Source organism: Hyperolius riggenbachi, chromosome 9 (genome assembly GCF_040937935.1).
Source record: "Hyperolius riggenbachi isolate aHypRig1 chromosome 9, aHypRig1.pri, whole genome shotgun sequence".
Lineage (NCBI taxonomy): Eukaryota > Metazoa > Chordata > Amphibia > Anura > Hyperoliidae > Hyperolius > Hyperolius riggenbachi.
The window spans coordinates 158,163,842-158,169,841 of NC_090654.1; the positions used below are offsets into that span (position 1 = coordinate 158,163,842).

Genomic DNA, 6,000 nt, shown 5'->3' on the forward strand with positions numbered 1-6,000 from the left:
AGGGACAGCAGACAGTGCATAGACTTCACTGTCTGCCGTTTACACTCATGCGCAGCGATTCACCACTGAATAGCCGCGCATGATTTGCTGCATTTCAAGGCGCTTCAGCCCACAATCCCATTCAGTGTAGTGAATGAAATCGCAAGCCCCGCCCCCCACCAGGAATAACGCGCAGGGCCACGGGGCTCTGCGCTGCATGGAAACAAGCCCTTAGTCTGGAATTCAGCAGGCACTTTCATGAAGCAAGTAAGAGTTTGTGTTAGTTGTAGAAATATATTAACAAATTTGAACACCATCCTTATGCGTGGTTTACCCTGTAGTGTACTGTTAAAGAATGTGCATTATTATTTATTTATTTTTGTACAAACAATGTTTTTCCTGAATTTGTGCTTATATTTGCATATGTTAATTTACTTTTCTTATGTATTTTAGAAATCTGGTGATTCAGATCCGATTAAACTACCCCAATCTGGACACTGTGCTAATAGGTAACTTGTACTTCTTACATATTGTTGGTATGACATACAGCCCAATTGCAGATTAAAATCTTGTGCTGTTTTTCTTCAGTCCCTCAGTAGCAGAATTTGTATTTGTAATCTGCACCTTCAATTACTGATGTAACTTTTAAAGTTCCTGCTAAAGAGAAGTGAGATGACTATGGAGATTTCCATATTCACTCTCTAATAAACAATGTCAGTTGCCTGACTTCTATGCTGATTGTAGCCTCTCTATTCCTCCCACTTCAAGTCCCCTTTAAAATGCTCCTTCCCCAGCCACTTTATGCAAAACAGACTTCCAGACTAGTGCAATTACACGTAAAACACCAGGGTTGTCAATATCTTGTAGAGGTAGGACAAAGAGAAGAAAAGTGCACATTGAATGTATACAGTTATCAAATCGGTAGTCCTCTGGGAGGACAAATCTCACCTGGATTGGGTGGCTGGTGTGGTATGAGTGACCAGCATTTAAGTTTTTGCCTGTCTATGCCAGGGACCAGGCTCGTGTACGTATGTAGGCTGTGGATTGGTAGAGGGGAGTGATCAGCTGGTAGGTTTCCAATGTCGATGAACTCAAGTGTGGTCTGAAGCACATGTGCTTGTGGGCTCATGCAATGAGGATCAGGCAGGTGGCGGGGTGAGCTGCTAGTTTTCCATGTGTATGCTGCATTGGCAAAGTGCCCCATAGTTTAGGGAAAAAATTGTATTGAACAAACAAATATGATTATTGAAAAGAACAAATTTATTAAACGTGTTTTTCAAGGGTGGCTCCCTCGTTTCTTCAGGCAATGTTACACACAATAAAAATATGATTTGCATGCATGTGTGCGTAACCCACCCTTCAAAATCATCGGTGAATTGTTTAGCCAATGCGGTGTTCCCATGCAAATTAAAATCTCTTCAAGGTGTCTAGATAAAATCATCTCAAAATGAAACACATACTATTAGTGTAACTATATGGGACATAACATGTAAATAGGGTTGCAGCGATATGAAAATCCACACTTTGATAACGGTCTAAAAAAAAAATACCACGGTATTATACAATTATTTGGGCTCGGACCTCCCCCTTGCAATAATGTGCCCCCACACACACACTAGTATGGCAGCCAGATGTGCCCCACTCCCTCTGCATGCATATGCTTAAGCCGTCGGGAGATTTGGGTGCAGGGTAAAGCTGTAAAATGGCTCACCCTGCTCCTGCAAAAGTCCTGGCAATGTTAAATACTATTCCCCCTCCAGGTCGCCATGGATAGTGGTGAAAGATATGTAATTCGGCTTCCAGCTATTGCTGGCAGCTGAATTACATTTTTTTTTTAAATAATAATTTGTGTTCTGTCTTTTGACGGCGCCCAAATTACTCACTGAGCGACACTATAGCCTTACTCCTATTACAGCCTATGGCGGCACTGGTTGCGCCCAAATCTCCGGCGATGTTTTTACAGAGCTCCCGTCCCACCCTCCCCGTATGGTAGCCAGGTATAGGTGCCTCCAGTATAGCTAGTTAGGTATAGGTGCCTCCAGTATAAGTAGCCAGGAATAGGTGCAGCCAGTAAAAGGTGGCAGCAGTATAGGTAGCCAGGGATGGGTGTAACCAGTAATAGGTGTCCGCAGTATAGGTAAAAGCAGGGATTGGTGTACTGTAGCCAGTAATAGGTGACTGCAGTATAGGTAGCCAGGGATAGGTGTATTCAGTAATAGGTGGCCGCAGTATAGGTAGCCAGGGATAGGTGGCCGCTGTATAGGTAGCCAGGGATAGGTGCAGCCAATAATAGGTGGCCGCAGTATAGGTAGCCAGGGATAAGTGTAGCCACTAATAGGTGGCCACAGTATAGGTAGCCAGGGCTAGGTGTAGCCAGTAATAGGTGGCCGCAGAATAGGTAGCCAGGCATAGGTGCATCCAGCATAGATGGCCAGGAATAGATGTCTGCAGTATAGGTAGCCAGAATAGGTGCCCGCAGTATAGAGAGCTAGGTGGGTGGAGGGGGGACGTAGAGACGGGGGTAAACAAATACTCACTTGCCTGGGGTCCTGCACGCATGTACTTCTTTCTTCTTTCTGTTCTTACGTTCCATCTCCTTGTAACAGCGCCCAGGGGGTGCCCAGGGGGCAAAAAAAAAACGTTTCACTTACCTGTGGCTTCTACCAGCCACATGCAGCCATCCTGTGCCCTCGTAGTCACTCACTGCTGCTCCAGTTCCCCTCCGCCAGCTAGTTTTGTTTTTGCCGACCTGAGGGTCGGCTGGCCGCATACATTTTTATGCATTCCCGCTGGTGCAGGAACATTAACACATTTTACGCGTAAAAATCTACGTGTTGAACCAGTAACTCGAAAAAAACGTATGTGTTAATGTTCCTGCACCAGCGGGAATGCGTAAAAATGTACACAATGCGGCCCGCCGACCCTGGGATCGGCAAAAACAAAACTAGCTGGCGGAGGGGGACTAGAGCAGCAGTGAGTGACTACGTGGGCACAGGATGGCTGCATGGGGCTGGTAGAAGCCCCAGGTAAGTGAAACTTTTTTTTTTTGCTGTACAATCCCTTTAAGTCACCATAAGGGTCTAATGTCTATACAAAGAGGGCACAAATATTAATTAAAACCCGTAAGGGTATGATTTTAGGTTAAATTCCCTCCATGCTCTGCAGAACAATCCTCAGTACCCTGGACGCAGGTGCATTCAGTCCAGTAGAATTCACTTCATATAAAAAAGAAAGTGCTACGGTTTATAAATAAAACATTATATTACATTTATAAAATAGTTGGATCGCCACAGATGCTAAAAAAAGGTCACGAAAGACCTATTGTATATGTAAGAAATATATAAATCTAAATTAGAGCCAGTGAGCTTAAAGTGAACCTCCAGACTAAACATCTACTCAACAGCACTGAAAAGGCTTGGTGTTTCACAGCATCAGAACTCTATTTTTCTTATCCAAGTCTAATTTTTGGCTGCACAGAAGCTAAGCTCTGCCCAATCAAAGAAAACTGCCTGGGAATTTTTTCCCTGATGCTGTGCAAAGCATTATGGGATTTCATATGTTGTTGTTCTCGTTGCCTAGAAACTGGGAGGGGTGATCAGGACACAGGACAGTTGAAACTGTGTCTCATGCTCCCTGTCACCTCCTTTCAACCAAAAAGATGGCTGCCCTCATGAAATCAAACATTTGCCTGTTTTTTTGAAAACAGGGTGGGTAAGAGATTATATTACCTATCTATTTTAATTAACATAACTAATGTAACTTAATGACAGTATGTTTGTTTAGGCTGAAGTTCCTCTTTAAGACATAAGGTTGCATCTCCTCTATGCTCACCAGAGCAAGATTCAGTTCCTTGAGCGTGATTTTAGTTGTATAGTGAAGTATGATTCACGGTTGTACTGAGTTCTGCAACCAGCATAAGCAATTGGTATTGGTGATTCTATAATTGCTGCTTGCAAGACACTGAAATTTCGATCATGAAATTCATTAAAGTGTTCCAAAACACATGTGTTTTGGCATGCGTTTTTTAATATTTGATTAGCCTTTTGTGGAAGGCTTGAATGGTACTCCAGTATATTGGAGCCCACGTGTGCTTTCTAGCAGATAGGCTTACATAGCTATCTTGGCTGTTTGTGATTGACAGTATTGGCAATTCCTTTGGAGAGACATTCGATTTAATTTGGACCTTGAATGTAAGGATGACACAACAAAGGCATCTCCGACCTGCAGGGAAGACATCCTAATGTGGATTAAATATTAGTCTATAAATGTTTTTGGATTGTGGAACTAATATCTGAGTTTCCATTCATTCTTCTGGAGAAATTTGCTTTCATATACAGTAAGAGTGCTTAGGATTATAAGCGTGTTTCCAGAATGAATTATGCTTGCAAACCAAAGTTCCACTGTATATATTTTACTGACTTTTTAGCATCTGTGACAGTCTAATTACAGTATTCTACAATTTTATAAATGTATAATATTGTTTTATTTAGAACACTAGCACTTTATATTTAAATGAGGAAAACCTACTGGATTGAATGCATCTGTACCCAAGGGACTGATGATTTTTCTGGAGGGCATGGAGGGAATGTAACCCTATGTCATACCCTCCCGGGTTTTAATTGATATTCAAGCACTCTTTGTATAGACATTAGATCCTTCAAAGCAGACCTGAACTCAAAACTTCCTGTTTCCTCTGAAAGATGAGCAACAGCATAATAACCCTTAAAGAAAAAAAGAACTTCCACAGAGATCCTGCAAGGTGGTTACTCCGTGGTTTGCTGGGAGCACAGAAAGGATTAACCTCCTGTGTTTACATGTTAGCTCACAATTGAGCAGAGTTGGCAGGCAGCTCAAATTACACTTGCTGACTACTTGCTGAAAAGGGTAAATTAGACAGTCTGTACTCTATAAACACATACAGTGTGGACGCAGGGTGGATTTGTCTGTGTTTTCCTTGTCTCCTGTGCAAGAGTTTAGGACTGCTTTAAGGGTAAGCTGGGGTAATATACTTGAAACAGATATTTAGTTAATATACTGTATATTCCTGCGTATAAGACTACTTTTTAACCCTTGAAAATCTTCTGAAAAGTTGGGGGTCGTCTTATACGCCGGGTGTCATTGATGCCGGGTGATACGCCCTATCCTGTTACCGATTCTCAGATCTCGCTGCTGAGGGAGTGCAATCTATTCTTCCATACCGCTCTGATAAACAGGTAGACAAGGACAGCTGACTAGTCTACTTAAGGAGAGTTGACCATTGCAACAAGTCAATTGACTATATACTGTTATATACTGGGTAACACATACAGTACAGCACCAGTATCTATTCATACACCGCACCAGTACATTATTTTTTTATTTTTATTTGGTGTGCGTTGGAAGAGGGGTAGTCTTATACGGCGAGTATATCCCAAACTCTATATTAACTGGAAAAGTTGGAGGGTCGTCTTATACGCCCAGTCGTCTTATACGCCGGAATATACGGTACTTTGAACAGATACTTTAGGTACCTTTTATCGTATATAAGCCGAATTTTTGAGGCCAAAAAAGTGGGGCCCCCAGTGTACCCTGCACCAGTATGTAAATAACACAGCCCAGCGATAATGGCTGTGTAAGCCCCCCCCTGCCTCCTCCATTCATTGCCATGTGGACAGTGTTTTATCCTCCCCTGGGCCACCAGATTGGAATGTGTGCCACTTCCAGACCTTTGATGTGGCCTCTGTGTCCTTGGGGGTAGGGTTGCCATGGTATACTGGTATGAGGGTATACTGCAGTTAGATAGTGCATGGTAATCACACCACGCACAATCACGTTTTCGGGGGGCAGGGCGGCATGGCGGGGATACGACGTAGCGGCAGGCGCGCGAACAAAGGCGAGGATAAATAAATACTCACTTGCCCGGCGGGTCCTGCATGTGTGTACTGGCTTCTTCCTCCTTCCTGTTCTTGCGTCTCATTTCCCTGAAGCGGCGCCGCCTGGGTGCTGTTACAAGGAGATGGAACGCAAGAACAGGAAGAAGAA

At 43.3% G+C, this 6,000-nt stretch overlaps 2 protein-coding genes across 4 annotated transcripts in view; both read left to right on the plus strand.

Moving 5' to 3' along the window:
* Window positions 1-6,000, plus strand: part of BOD1 (biorientation of chromosomes in cell division 1) — a 76,778-nt gene that overhangs the window by 60,798 nt on the left and 9,980 nt on the right. For 2 of the 3 annotated variants that reach the window (XM_068253620.1, XM_068253621.1), the window contains one exon: window positions 433-488. The exons of the other annotated variant lie outside the window; for it this stretch is intronic. The gene's annotated coding sequence lies outside the window, so the exon portion shown is untranslated. The remainder of the gene's footprint in view (window positions 1-432; window positions 489-6,000) is intronic. 3 annotated transcript variants of the gene reach the window in all.
* Window positions 1-6,000, plus strand: part of PTPDC1 (protein tyrosine phosphatase domain containing 1) — a 310,105-nt gene that overhangs the window by 60,788 nt on the left and 243,317 nt on the right. The window lies entirely within an intron of this gene.